The sequence below is a fragment of the Elephantulus edwardii genome, unplaced genomic scaffold (assembly GCF_000299155.1).
Source record: "Elephantulus edwardii isolate Elephantulus edwardi_28Jun2011 unplaced genomic scaffold, EleEdw1.0 scaffold00343, whole genome shotgun sequence".
Lineage (NCBI taxonomy): Eukaryota > Metazoa > Chordata > Mammalia > Macroscelidea > Macroscelididae > Elephantulus > Elephantulus edwardii.
In genome coordinates, this window is record NW_006400093.1 from 894,680 (window position 1) to 908,444 (window position 13,765).

The window sequence follows — 13,765 nt, forward strand, 5'->3', positions numbered from 1 at the left end:
GGTGGAGGGACAGCGCAGGAGGGGAAGGTCCTCTATGAGGTGGATTGATTCAGTGACTGGGATAATCGGGATGGGAGTGTCAGAGACGGTGCAATTGGCACAGGATAGAGCAGAGTTTAGGGCTGTTGTACATAGGGTCACTATGAGTCGCAAGCGACTCGACAGCACATAACAGCAACATTGTCAATAAAATACAGATAATCATATTTATGGTATTCTATGCTTCCAGCCAAGAGCCGTCTGGCATAAGCAATATTACTCCTTCCAAGGCCCCTTTAGAATGGATCCTGGATTCTTGACAGTTGATTGTCTATGTACCACATCAACATTTTAAAGAAAAGTTCTTTCCTCAAGATTTTATTTGCATGTTATAGTAATAATATAGTTGAAAAATTTTCACATTCTACTGGATCATATTTCTTTAGAATGGCTATAAATAGGCATTTCTTCCAGTCGATTGGACAGATTTCTTGGCCCAAAATAGTGAACACTTCCAGCATTACATCAATTATGTTGAAACATTTCAATCAGTATTCCATCAATTCTTGGAGGCTTATTTTCTGCCCCACTAATGCTTGCAGTTCAACCTGGACTCTTCAGTCAATACCATCAAATCTGATTATTATTTGACAATCATACTGATAACACTAAAATGGTTGATCAAAACGAATTGTTTTTATCCAATGTGCATTCATTCATCTGTTTAAATGAGTTCTATGTTGTTCAATTTAATTTCACTTGGGTCCACAATCAATGCCCTTGGTAGCATCAGTTAAGAAATAAAAAGACATGCTATATTGGGGAAATCTGTTGTTCTAAAGAACAAGAATGTCAGTTTAATTGCATTTGGACAAGGATATCATAATTAAAATTTACACAATATTACAGGGCCTCAATAAGAAAAATATTGATAACGTAATCACAAAATGGGCAAAAGACAAAAAGAAACCTCACAAAATAGGACATTCAAATGGCTAAGAAACACGAGGAAATGTTCAAGATCACTAGCAATCAGAGAGATGCAAATCAAAACAATGAATGCCATCTTACCCCAGTTTGTTGTTATTCGCCAAGTTACCTGCGAGTCATAGTGATCCTATGTACAATAACTCCAAACTCTGCTCTATCCTGAGCCAATCTCACTGTCTCTGACACTCCTACCCCATAACTTTAGTAATTGTGCCAATCCATCTCATTTGGTGTCTTCCCCTCCTTTGCTGTATCTCCACCTTTCCAAACATGATGTTCTCAAAGGACTGGTCCCTCCTGGTCAGATGCCCGAAGTACGTGAGATGGAGCTTCAAAATCCTTGCTTCCAAGGAGCAACCTGATGTCACCTTCTCCAGGACAGATCTCTTTATTCTCTTGGCAGCCCATGGTATGTTCAATACTCTTCTCCAGCACCACAACTCAAAGGCATTGATTCTTCTTCTATTATGCTTAGTCATTGTCAAGCTCTCCTAGATATTCTGGAGAGGTCCCTGACAGTAGACTTTCCCAGTGCAATTAATCTTTTCATTTCCTGGCTACTGATACCAAAATTCTTGATTGTGGAGCCAAGCAAGCTGAAGCTGTTAAAATTCTCACCCTTTTCTCTGTCTGTCATGATACTTCCAATTAGCCCAGTGGTGAGTCTTAATTTTCTTGCTATTGAGCCTCTATCCATATTGCAGACTACAGTCCTTGACTTTCTGCAGGAAATATTTCAGGTCCTCTTTGGTTTCAGCAAACAAGGTTGTGTCATCTGCATAGCACAGGTTGTTGATGTGTCATACTCTAATCCTGATGCCACATTCCACCTCATAAAGTCCAGGCGCATGGATGATCTGTTCCACATATAGATTGCAAAGGTATATAGAGAGGGTGTATCCCAGGTGCACACCTTTCCTAATTTTGAACCATGCACTGTTTCCCTGCTCTGTTCTGATGACTGCTTCCTGGTCCAAGTATACGTTTTGCATAAGCACAATTAAGTGTTCTGGAATTCCCATTCTTCTCAAGGTTAGCCACAATTTATTGTGATCCTTCCAGTCAAATGCTTTTGCATAGTCAGTGAAACACAGATTGACCTTCCTCTGGTACTCTCTGCTTTCAACTAAGATCCATCTCATGTTGGCTATAGTATCCCTAGTTCCATGGCCTCTTCTAAAGCCTGCTTGTACATCTGGACGTTCTTTGTTCATGTGAGGTTCTAATTGTTTTGAATAATCTTCAATAGGATCTTTCTTTTGTTTGAACAAATTTTCAAAAGAAATTGGTGCTTAAAGAGAGAAATCATGCTGGGAAAGGTGGAAGGTCAGCAAAAGATAAAAAGATCTTCAGTGGGAGGGTTTTCTGCATTGACTGCCACAATAGGCTTGAGCATTACGAAGATTGTGAAGATGATGCAGGATAAGACAAGGTTCTGATCTGTTGTTCATAGGATCACTGTGAGTCGTTGTCAACTTGAGGGGACCCAACAACATGCCGTTCAATGTTTTGCCCACAGAATCCTTCAATATTGTGAGAAAGGTCTTAAATAGTGTCTTCAATTTTTTCGACTTGAAAATGAAAATGTGTTCTTCTCTTTTGATTTTCAAATTCCAGGTCTTTGTACATGTCACACTAATACTATTTTAAAAACTTCTCTTGACTCACTCTGGATTGTTTTGTTAAGTTCTTCATAATTTCTTCTTTTTTTAGCAATTTTTTGTTTAAGTGTAAAATTCAGAGTCTGTTCTCACATCTAATTTGTTCTTTTTTCTCTTTCCTGTGTGTGTATGCATACATATATCTCTCAAACTTCTTGTCATAGTATTGATGTCAACCCTCAACTGAGTTTCGAAGCTTGTAAATCTTAATAGGAGGAGATATCCATCTTTTTCTCATGGAGCCACTGGTGAGTTTAGCCACTAGAGACAAGCAGCCTTTTGGTTAATAGTACAATATTATGATCTATAATATCAGAGTTCCCTACATATATATACATGTATATTTGTAACTTTTTTGTTGTGATTTGAATGAAAGTTTACAGATAAAATGTACTTTAATCAATAATCTATACACAACTTTTTTACATTAATTATAATCCACATGGTAATAGCATTCTTCCAGCCTTTTCCCTGTGATTCTCATGTCAATTAATCATTTATTTTTAACCTTTCTTGCTTTCAGAACTTTATCCTTGAGCAAGTCTACCTTTTCCCCCTCTTGTTTAACTGATTGTTCTCTTTGGTGTTATTGTTCCCTTTATGAGCCTCTATAATTTTTAGGCTGAGAGTTTAGCTATAAGGTGAATTTTCTTCCAAGCTTGAAAGATGACTAGTACGCATAGTCTCAAGGGTTTACCAGTCTCTATCAGACAAGTAAGCCATTTATTCTCTTACTCTGCCGAGGATCCTCCAGCTACTCTTTTAGAGTAGCTAGGTACCATCTAGTTTTCCTGGTTTCAGATTTCTGGAGAATGAGGGTCACATACTTTGTTAGTCCTTTATATTCCATGTATCTTTGATTTTTTGACCCCTCTTCTCGTTCTCACCACTGGACCAATTGGCAGCATCAGGATGGATGGCGAGGAGACTGAGATTGTTTATAGCTTCAGTTTGCTCGGCTCCAGAGTCAACTTTCTTGGCACCAGCAGCCAGGAAATCAAAAAGCGTATCGCGATGGGAAAGTCTACTGTTAGGGACCTCTCTAAAGTACTCAGGAGCAACAATGTCTCTCTGGAGACTAAGGTGTGCCTGATACAGGCCATGGTCTTTGCAATCGCTTGTTATGCATCAGAGAGTTGGACAATGACTAGGGAGGACAGAAGGAGAGTGGATGCTTTTGAGCTGTGGTGCTGGAGAAGAGTACTGAATGTACCATGGACTGCCAGGAAAACAAACAGATTCATGTTGGAGAGGATTAAACCACGCTGCTCCTTGGAGGCAAGGATTCTGGGGCTTTGTCTGACATACTTTGGACATGTTGTAAGGAGGGACAGGTCCTTGGAGAGGGATATCATTATTGGGAGGGTGGAGGGACAGTGCAGGAGGGAAATACCCTCTATAAGGTGGATTGATTCAGTGATGGGGGTAATCAGGATGGGTGTGTTAGAGGCAGTGCGATTGGCACAGGATAGAGCAGGGTTTAAGGTTGTTGAACATAGGGTCACTATGAGTCACAAGCGACTCAACAGCACATAACAACAAACAACAACAACTTCTAGTTCTGGAAAGTCAGGGACCAGTAGTTGAACCTTAGCTGACTGGTTAAAAGCTTTTAAGATCTCAGCTGCTAGTTAGCAAAGTAGAAAGAAGAAAACTGTCTTTGTTGGCTAGGTTATACCTGTTGTCCTTGATGTCCCCGCCAAACTGTAATTCTGAAGCCCGAGGACCAGTAACTCACTCCTTTAGGGTTTTTGAGTCTCTACTGCATATGTGTATATTGCTGTTGTTGTTATTGCTCTTCAGTACTTTGGAAAGGTTCCTAACAGGAGACTTTCCCATCGTAATGCATTTTTTTATTTCCTGAGTACTGTTGCCAAGAGTGTTGACTGTGGAGCCAAGCAGACTAAAGTTGTTAACAATCTTAATCTTTTCACCATCCATCCCTATGGTGCCAATTGGTCTAGTGGTGAGAATCTTTGTCTTCTTGACATTGAGCCTCAATCCATATTGAAGGCTGCAGTCCTTGACCCTCTGCAGCAAGCTTTTCAGGTCCTCCTCAGTTTCAGCAAGCAGGGTTGTGTCATCTGCATAACGCAGATTGTTAATAGATCTTCCACCAATCCTTATGCCACACTTCTCGTCATAGAGCCTTCAGATAATTTGTTCTGCATACAGGTTGAAAAGGTATAGAGACAGGACACATCCCTGGCATACCCCCTTCCCAATTTTGAACCATGCAGTGTTTCCCTGCTCTGTTCTGACTACTGCCTCTTGGTCCAAGTATAGGTTTCACATTAGTACGATCAAGTGTCCTGGGATTCCCATTCTTCTCAGAGTCAGCCACAGTTTGTTATGATCCACACAGTCAAACACCTTTGCATAATCAATGAAACAGGGATAGACATTCTTCTGATATTCCCTGCTTTCAGCTAAGATCCATCTAACATTAGCTACCATATCCCTAGTACCACAACCCCTTCTAAACTCAGCCTGGACTTCTGGCAGTTCTCTGCTGATGTGCTTTTCCAGTCATTTTTGGATAATCTTCAGTAGAATCTTGCTTGCATGTGAAATCACTGATATTGTTCTATCATTTCCACACTCTGTTGGGTTGCCCTTCTTTGGAATGGGAACAACTGAGGCACATATGGAGACTTGTACATCAATATTCATAGCAGTGTTATTCACCATTGCAAGAACATGCTAACAGCCCAGATGTCTAACCACAATCGAATGGATTGAGAAATTGTAGTACATTCACACAATGGAATATTGTGCAGTGCTCAGGAGCAATGATTATGAAAAACACTACATGACTTGGGAGAGACTGGAGAGCATTATGCTGAGTGAACTAAGTCAGTCTCGTAAGGACAAATACGGCACAAAACTATCATTATACAAATAGAAGGACAACTAGCAAAATAAGTATGGAGGTCCAAGTGTGGAAGGGGTGGGAGCAAAGAGATGAAGATGGACAGAGGGAAATCACAGAGTGGCACAATTTGGTGTATTGAAGGAGAAGGTAAAGGAAATGGGAAAGATCTAGTGGGGACCTGAAAATACTGGGTAATAGTGGCCATAGTTTAATGGTGATTAATTTTATAAAATATAATAAGTGGGAATGAGTGTATGAAACAAAATGCTAATGAAGGAATGTATGAAACACAATGTATATTGATTTTGTATGCAAACCATATTAAATAATTTTTTAAAATTAAATAGATAAGTAGAGTGAAGGGAAAGACATAATTAATTACACTAATTTTAATTAACATTTAAAACAAAATATTTATGAACAATGGGATGAAATAATAATTACAATGATATAAAACAAAATGTGTAGGAATAGAAGAAAAAACTAGTATGATTTGTTTACCTTCACACAAATATAAAATTAAAAATTAAAGAAAGACACCAAGGGTTACAAACACCAAAGATAAACCTACTACACACAAAATTCCATATTATCAAATATTAATCTATTTGTAGGTGCACAGGCTGACTGATGAGTTTGACAATCAATATGGGCGAATGAATGAAACTGCTCTCATGACTATACAGAAGTGTGCGGACAATATTTTTACATGTATATTTACAAAGCTCAGCAATATTCATGTATATTTATATAAGCTCAGCTATGAAAACTAAGCCAGGAGCTGATTGTAGAACTGACCACCAACTACTTATATGCTAGTTCAAGCTGAGGCTGAGAAAAATTAAACCGAATCCACGGGTACCAAAATATGACTTTGAGTTCATCCCGCCTGAATTTCAGAACCATCTCAGGAACAGGTTTGAGGCCTTGAATACTAATGAGCAAAGACCTAATGAGATGTGGGAGGATGTCAAATGTATCATCCAGGAAGAGTGCAAATGGTCATTACAAAGAGAGAAGAGAGAAAAAAGACCAAAATGGATTTCAGAAGAAACTCTGAAGATTGCACTGGAGCACAGAGAAGCCAAAGCACAAGGAAGAATTCAAGATACTAAAGAGATGAATAAAAGATTCCAAAAGGCAGCACGGGATGACAAAGCAAAATACTACAATCAAATGTGCAAGGAGCTAGGGTCGGAAAATAAAAAAGTGTTAGTGGTTGCAACATTTTACAATCCCTTCAAGAGTGAATAAGTGTTCTACTTTTTCCATTACCTCACCACCACTTTTTGTTTGCTTCTCCACGTATCATGATGATGCCTATTGGCCTTGTGGTAAGAATTACAAAATGGGCAGAACAAATGGAACATCTATTCACAAAGGAAGACATTCAGATGCTCAACAGACGCCTGAAAAATGTTCAGTATCACTGGTAATCAGAGATATACAACTGAAAACATCAATGAGATACCATCTCAACACAGTATTGTTATTGTTGTTAGGTGTCGTCAGCTCTAGTATGACCCAGGTTGTTGTTAGGTATCTTCAAGTCTAGTACAACTCATAGTGATCCTATGAACAAAAGATCTGAAACCAGTTCTGTCCTGCTCCATCCTCACACTTCCCTGACGCACAAGAGTCCATAGTAGCAGTCACCCTGTCAATCCCCCTGCTTGAGGGTCTTCCTCTCCTTCATTGACCCTCCATCCTTCCCAACATCATGTCCCTCTCCAAGGAGTAACACCTCCTAGCAATATGTCCATAGTATGAGGTGAAGCCTCATCATTCTTGCCTCCAAAGAGCACTCTGGCTGCACCCTCCCCAAGACCTATCTTTTTGTTTTCTTGGTCATCCATGGGGAGTTCAGTGCTCGTCTTCAACACCACAGCTCAAAGGCATCAATTCTTTTTCTGATGCATAGGTAGAAATTTGAAAGTCTATGGCCTGAATCAAATGCACCATAGTACTCAAACTGACCTCACTATTCCTCAATAATTTGGAAAGGTCTCTAACTGTAGATTTCACCATTGCAATGCATCTCCTTATTTCCTGACTGCTCGTACCAAGGTTGTTAATTATGGATGTAAGGAAGATGAAGCTGTTGACAGATTCAATCTCCTCTCCATCCATCATGACATTGCCTATTTGTTCAGTGGTAAGAAACTTTGTTTTTTTGATGCATCTTTAGATGCACTCACTAGTCTATGCCAGGATATTTGGAGGACAGCTGTATGGCCAATGGATTGGAAGAGTCTATATTTGTTCCTATTCCCAAGAAGGGTGATCCAACTGAATGTGGAAATTATTGAACAATATCATTAATATCACATACTAGCAAAATACTACTGAATATTATTTAAAAATGGCTGGAACAGTACATAGATAAGGCATTTACAGAACTTCAAGGAGGATTAAGACGAGGCTGTGACACCAGGGATATCATTTCTGATGTCAGATGGATCCCGGCTGAAAGTAAGAAATAGCAGAAGAATGTATATTTGTGCTTTATTGACTATGCAAAGACGTTTGACTGTGTGAATCATGACCAGTTGGGGCTGATAATGAGAAGAATGGGAATCCCAGAGCACTTAATAGTCCTCATGAGGAACCTATACCTGTAGAAGGAGGCTGTTGTGTGAACGGAGCAGGGGAGCCTTCAGTATTGATTACATTTCAATCTCAAGAAAACAACATATGACTCATAGTGACCCAATAGACAACAGACTGGACCCTGTTCTCCACCATCATCACATTTGCTGACACACGAGAGCCCATTGTTGCAGTCACTGTGTCAATCTGCCTGGTTGAGGATCTTCCTCTCCTTCACAGATCCTCTGCCTTTCCAAACATCAACTACCTTTCCAAGCAATAACCTCTGTTAGCTTAAAATATGTTAGGTGAACTTTTTCTTTCATCATCTTTGACTCCAAAGAGTAGTCCTGTTGCACCTTCTCCAAGAAATTTGTTCTTCTAGTGCATGAAATGTTCAACAATCTTCTCAAACAAAAACATCAACCTTTCTTCTGTCATCCCTATCCATTATCAGCTTTCAGATTTATATCAAGTAATCAGAAAGACCATGGCCTGTATGAGATGCACCTTAATCTTCACACTGACATCATTGCTCTTCAATAATTTGGAGAGGTTCCTACCTGCAGACTTCCCAAGTGCAATATGTCTCTTGATTTCCTGACTTCTGGTGCCAAGGAAGGCTGTTAATTGTGGATTCAAGGAAGATGAAGTTATTGATAGTTTCAATCTTTTCTCCATCTGTCATGATGTTATCTATATACCCAGTGGTAAGAATTTTTGTTTTCTTGATGTTGAAATGCAATCCATATTGAAGGCTATATTCTTCGATCACCTGCAATAAGTGTTTTAAATCCTCCTCAGTTTGAGCAAGGTTGTGTCATCTGCATAACACAGGTTATTGATGAGCCTTCTTCTGACCTTAATGCCACATTCCTCTTTATACAGTCCAGATTATTGATTAGTTTGCTCAGCACTGAGACTAAATAACTATGGAAAGAGAAAACAACCCTGACACACTGCCTTTTGTAATTTTAAATCACACATAGTGTTCCCTTTTTTAGTTTTCTCAACTTAAGTAATGCAGAGTGAATCCTTCCTTTTTTATTCTCCAATTTCAGCTCTGTTCACAGTCCATTATAATACTTTGTTTGTCCTCCCCAGCTTCCCTCTAAACTCTTCTGTTCAGCTCTTTAACCAGACTGTTTTCTTTTTGTTATGGCTTCTCAATGCTTCAGTGCAATTTTTAGAACTCTTCTGACATCCATTTCATTTTTTTCCTTTCTCCTGTCTTTGTAATGACATTTTACTTTCTTTGTGAAGGATATCCTTGATCTCATCCCACAACTCATCTGGTCTTCAATCATTGGTGTTCAATGCCTCAAACCCATTCCTAAGATGATTTTAAAATTAAAATGGAATTTATTAAAACACCTATATTTATTTCTGTGCACTTATTTTCATTTTCTTCAGCTTCAATTTGAACTTGCATATGATTAATTGATGAGCTGAGCCCCTGGCCTAGGTTTGATTGCCAATATTGAGCTTCTGTAATGATTTCTTCTACAAATGTAGTCAATCTAATTCCTATGCAGCCCATCAGCTGAGATCCATATGTAAAGTCATTGTTTGCATCTTTTAAAAACAGTATTTGCAGTGAAAAAATAATTGTAAATATAAAATTCAATCATTCTATTTCCAGCCTCATTTCTATCACTAAGTCCATATTTTCCAACTACTGAATTTTGATAAATATGTATAGTTGTAGAGGGGCTTCAGACCTTTTGTTTATGGTGTCGCTATGAGTCATGCTCGACATGAAGGCAATCAACAACAATATTCCTCCTTAAGTGTTTTCCACTTTTGCATTTCAGTTACCAATTATCATTAAGGCATCTTGATTGCATGTTCAATCAATTTCAGACTGCAAGATTTGGTACAAATATTCAATTTCTTCCCCTTTGGCTCCAGATGTAGGAGTGTATACTGGAATAATAATTGTGTTAATGGGTCTTTCTTGTACGTGCACGGAGATTATCATGTTACTGAGATGCTATGGGAGATATGTTGAATACCTCAGAAAGCATTAAAAGAAGATGGAGGGAATATATAAAAACACTGTATCAGAAAATAACTGATGGACACTAAAGAATTTCAGAAAGTACGATATGAACTGGAGACAACAGTAATGAAGGGGGTAACAGAACCTGCATTGAAGGCATTGGCAAAAATAAGTCTCCATGAATTGATGGGATACCAATTGACTTGTTTCAATTAACAAATGCAACCTTGTATGCACTTACCAGTCTCTGCCTGGAAATTTGGAGGACAGCTGTCTGGCCAATGGATTGGAAGAGGTCCATATTTGTTCACATTCCCAAGAAAAGTGTTCTCACTGAATGTGGAAACTATCAAACAATATCATTAATATCACATGTAAACAAAATACTGCTGAAGATCATTAAAAAATGGCTAGATTAGTATATAGATACGGAACTACCAGAAGTTCAAGCATGATTTAGAAAAGGCCATGCACCAGGAATATCATTGCTGATGTCACATGGATGCAAGCTGAAAGTGAAGAATGTCTATTTGTGCTTTATCAACTATGCAAAGGTATTTAACTGTGTGGATCATAAGAAGTTGTGGCTGACATTGAGAAGAATGGGAGAGACCATTTAATTGTGCCATGTGGAATCCATACCTGGAGCAGTAGGCTGCTGTGCAAGCAGAGTAGGGAAGGCCTGCATGGTTTGGAGTTGGGAAGGGAGTGTGCCAGGGTTGTATTCTCTCTTTATATCTATTCAAGCTGTATGCTGAGAAAATTATCTGAAAAGCTGGACTCTAAAGAAATGTGGCATCAGGACTGGAGGAAGATTCATCAATAACCTGTGTTATACAGATGACACAATCTTGTTGGCTGAAAGTGAACTTGAGGAGGACTTGAAGCACTTGTTGCAGAAGATCAAGGAATGCAGCCTTCAAGATGGATTACATCTCAATGTCAAGAAAACAAATATTCTTACCATCGGACCAATAAGCAAGATCATGTTGGATGGAGCAGAGGAGGAGATTGAAACTCTCAACAGCTTCATCTTGCTTGGATTCACAAATGAAAGCCTTGGTACCAGCAGTCAGGAAATAAAGAGATGCATTGCACTGGGAAAATCTTCAGTTAGGGACCTCTCCAAATTATTGAGGAGTAATGATGTCACTCAGAGGACTAAATTGCATCTGATTCAGGCTTTGGAGAGTTGGACGCTAAATAAAGATGATGGAAAAATAATTGACGCCTTTGAGCTATGATGTTGGAGAAGAGAACTAAACATTCCCTGGATGGCCAAAAGAACAGGTATGTCTTGGAGAAGGTATAGATAGTGTTCGTTGGAGAGAAGAACGATGAGGCTTTGCCTCACATACTTTGGGCATGTTTCTAGGGGGGGATATTCCTTGGAGAGGGATGTGATGCTAGGAAGGGTGGAGGGTCAGCGTAGGAGAGGAAGGCCTTCAACAAAGTGGAGTGACACGGAAACTGCCACAATGTGCTCTCGTGTTTCAGGAAATATGATGATGGTGCAGGATAGAACAGGGTTCAGATCTTTTATTCATAGGGTCACTATTACTCGAAAGCACCTAACAATAACAACAATTTTCCCTGTCTCCCCTTGTTCTTGAATTCTGGTTACATGTGTGTTATTTCTCTCCATTTTTTTTTTGCAAATAATTCCCAAGCTTTCTTCATTTATTTTCTGATTGCTCCTATAACAGATTGATATTGAAAAATTTGTCTTAATTCTCTCTATGTCTATCTTCCAGGGATCCAATTCCACTCTTGCAATGCTTCATCTGTTTTTGAAACCTTAGTATTAATATTAGAGTTTTCTAATTTTTTATGATTTAGAATTTTTATTTCTTTTTTGTTTTTGCTTAAATGTGTCGATTTATATTGCTTTTTTTATTGGGAAAAACATATTGGGGGTACAAGAAGGTGAGGGTTGGGGGCAGAAGGGTGAGGATGGGCCAGGATGCAGTTGCAGAGCTGCACAGTTTTGTCGGTGGGGGGAGCAGGTGAAGGAAATAATGAGGGTCCAGTGGGGACCAGAAGCTACAGAGGAATGACAAGCATTTTCCAATAGTAATTAAACCAACTGTCTTATTGATTTGGGAATTGGATGCTGACTCTCTGGCTTCTTCAGGCTGAACAGGGGCGTAGATGTAAAGGGGGAAAGGGAGGACGCTTTATCACCTTACTGGTGGTCTTGGTTTAAAGCTGCTTGCCTTCTTGCTCTGTTAGAAGATATTTTCCTGTCATTTGCTCCCCTCTGGACTGCAAAGTGTTTCCCAGCTGGGTCCAGTGGGGATGGCTGGTTGAGCCCAGAGGCTCCATCCTCCTTTGCTTCCTTAGCTGTCAGTTGTATTTTCTTTTTGTCACTGGCACTGGGTTCAGGGTCAATTCTGGAGTAAAACTCAGAGTTAAGGTTACCTATAGGAAAAGGAGCAAACCTAGAGAGAACAAACTTGTGAGTTACAAATAGAAGGGCTTTGAGGGTGTTGCTTTCAGGTTTACTGTAGGGGGGGGAGGGTGGCAGAAGGTGGCCTAGGTAACATTCTTTGGATACCCTAGGCATTCTTTTTTTTTTTTGTCCTTCCCCACCCAGGTGTCAGATGCCACAATCTGGGGACTGAGGAGCTCACCCTGAGGGCCGCGATGGCTCGCCCTGAGTTGGGGGCCGAGGGCAGCCCACCCCGGGCAGAGGGCCGCGACGGCTTGCCCCGAACCAGGGGCCAAGGGCAGTCCCACCCAAGCAGGGAAACACCCCCCAGGAGCTGGCTGGTATATTCCCCATCCAATTGCCCCTACCCCAGTCTGGTCCCCTCGCCTGACTGAGGACTCTGTGGTCAGGGATAGTGTTTCCAGTTCCAGCACTGCCACTTTTACCCCCCTCCCCATAAGTGGTCATACTATATTTTGAAGTAGGTGTCACTGCCCTCCCCCTTTATATATGATAAAGGGAACCTGAGAATTGTGAACAGAATCCCCCCAGGTCTAACCATCTTTTGGCAGAAGCATTCAACAGAACAAAATATGTGGTGCATTTAGGATGTCAGTCCTCTTGTGCATGCTGCCACTGTCAAGGTCATCAGATTCACAGTGACTTTCAGCAATCCATTGCATAGGTAATCTTTTTTGGTGTGTCCAATGCATAGGTAATCATCTTCTTTGGCCTGTCCAAGGAAACCCAAACCTGCAGATGGCAGGCATGCATCCCATCCCCCACCTCCTACGCAGGAGGCCAGTGGGGCGCGCGAAACCCCCCAACATGGTAGGCCTGCGGGAGGCGCGCGGCCCCCCAGGCGCGGGCAGCCGTTGGGGGCATTCCCCCCCCCACCCCACCACACGGGCGCTCGAGCGTGCGCAGCCCCTCTTGTGTGGGTGGCCGGAGGGCGCACACTTCCCCCACAGCTGCCATGCTGGCTCCAAGAATTCTCTTCAGACCAAGTCCACCTTGTGGCAGTGTGGTGGCTTCACTGTACCAGTCTTGAGGAGGGCCGGTGCCAAGCATCCATCCTGGGTGAGGGAATCCACTCGTTCTGGCTGTGGAAGCCTCATGGAGCTGCAGCGGCTGGGCGGTGTGGTGCGGGCTCTGCAGGGGGCGGGTTGTGAGCCATGAGACTCACCCGTTTCTCCTTGGGAATCCTTGAATTCCTGTTGTTGAGCCTTGATCTTCAC

The 13,765-nt window shown here is 40.8% G+C and overlaps 1 pseudogene; it reads right to left on the bottom strand.

Moving 5' to 3' along the window:
• LOC102867951 overlaps positions 1 to 13,505 on the bottom strand; it is a 179,745-nt pseudogene extending 166,240 nt beyond the window's left edge.
• Between the last annotated feature and the right edge of the window lie 260 nt (positions 13,506 to 13,765).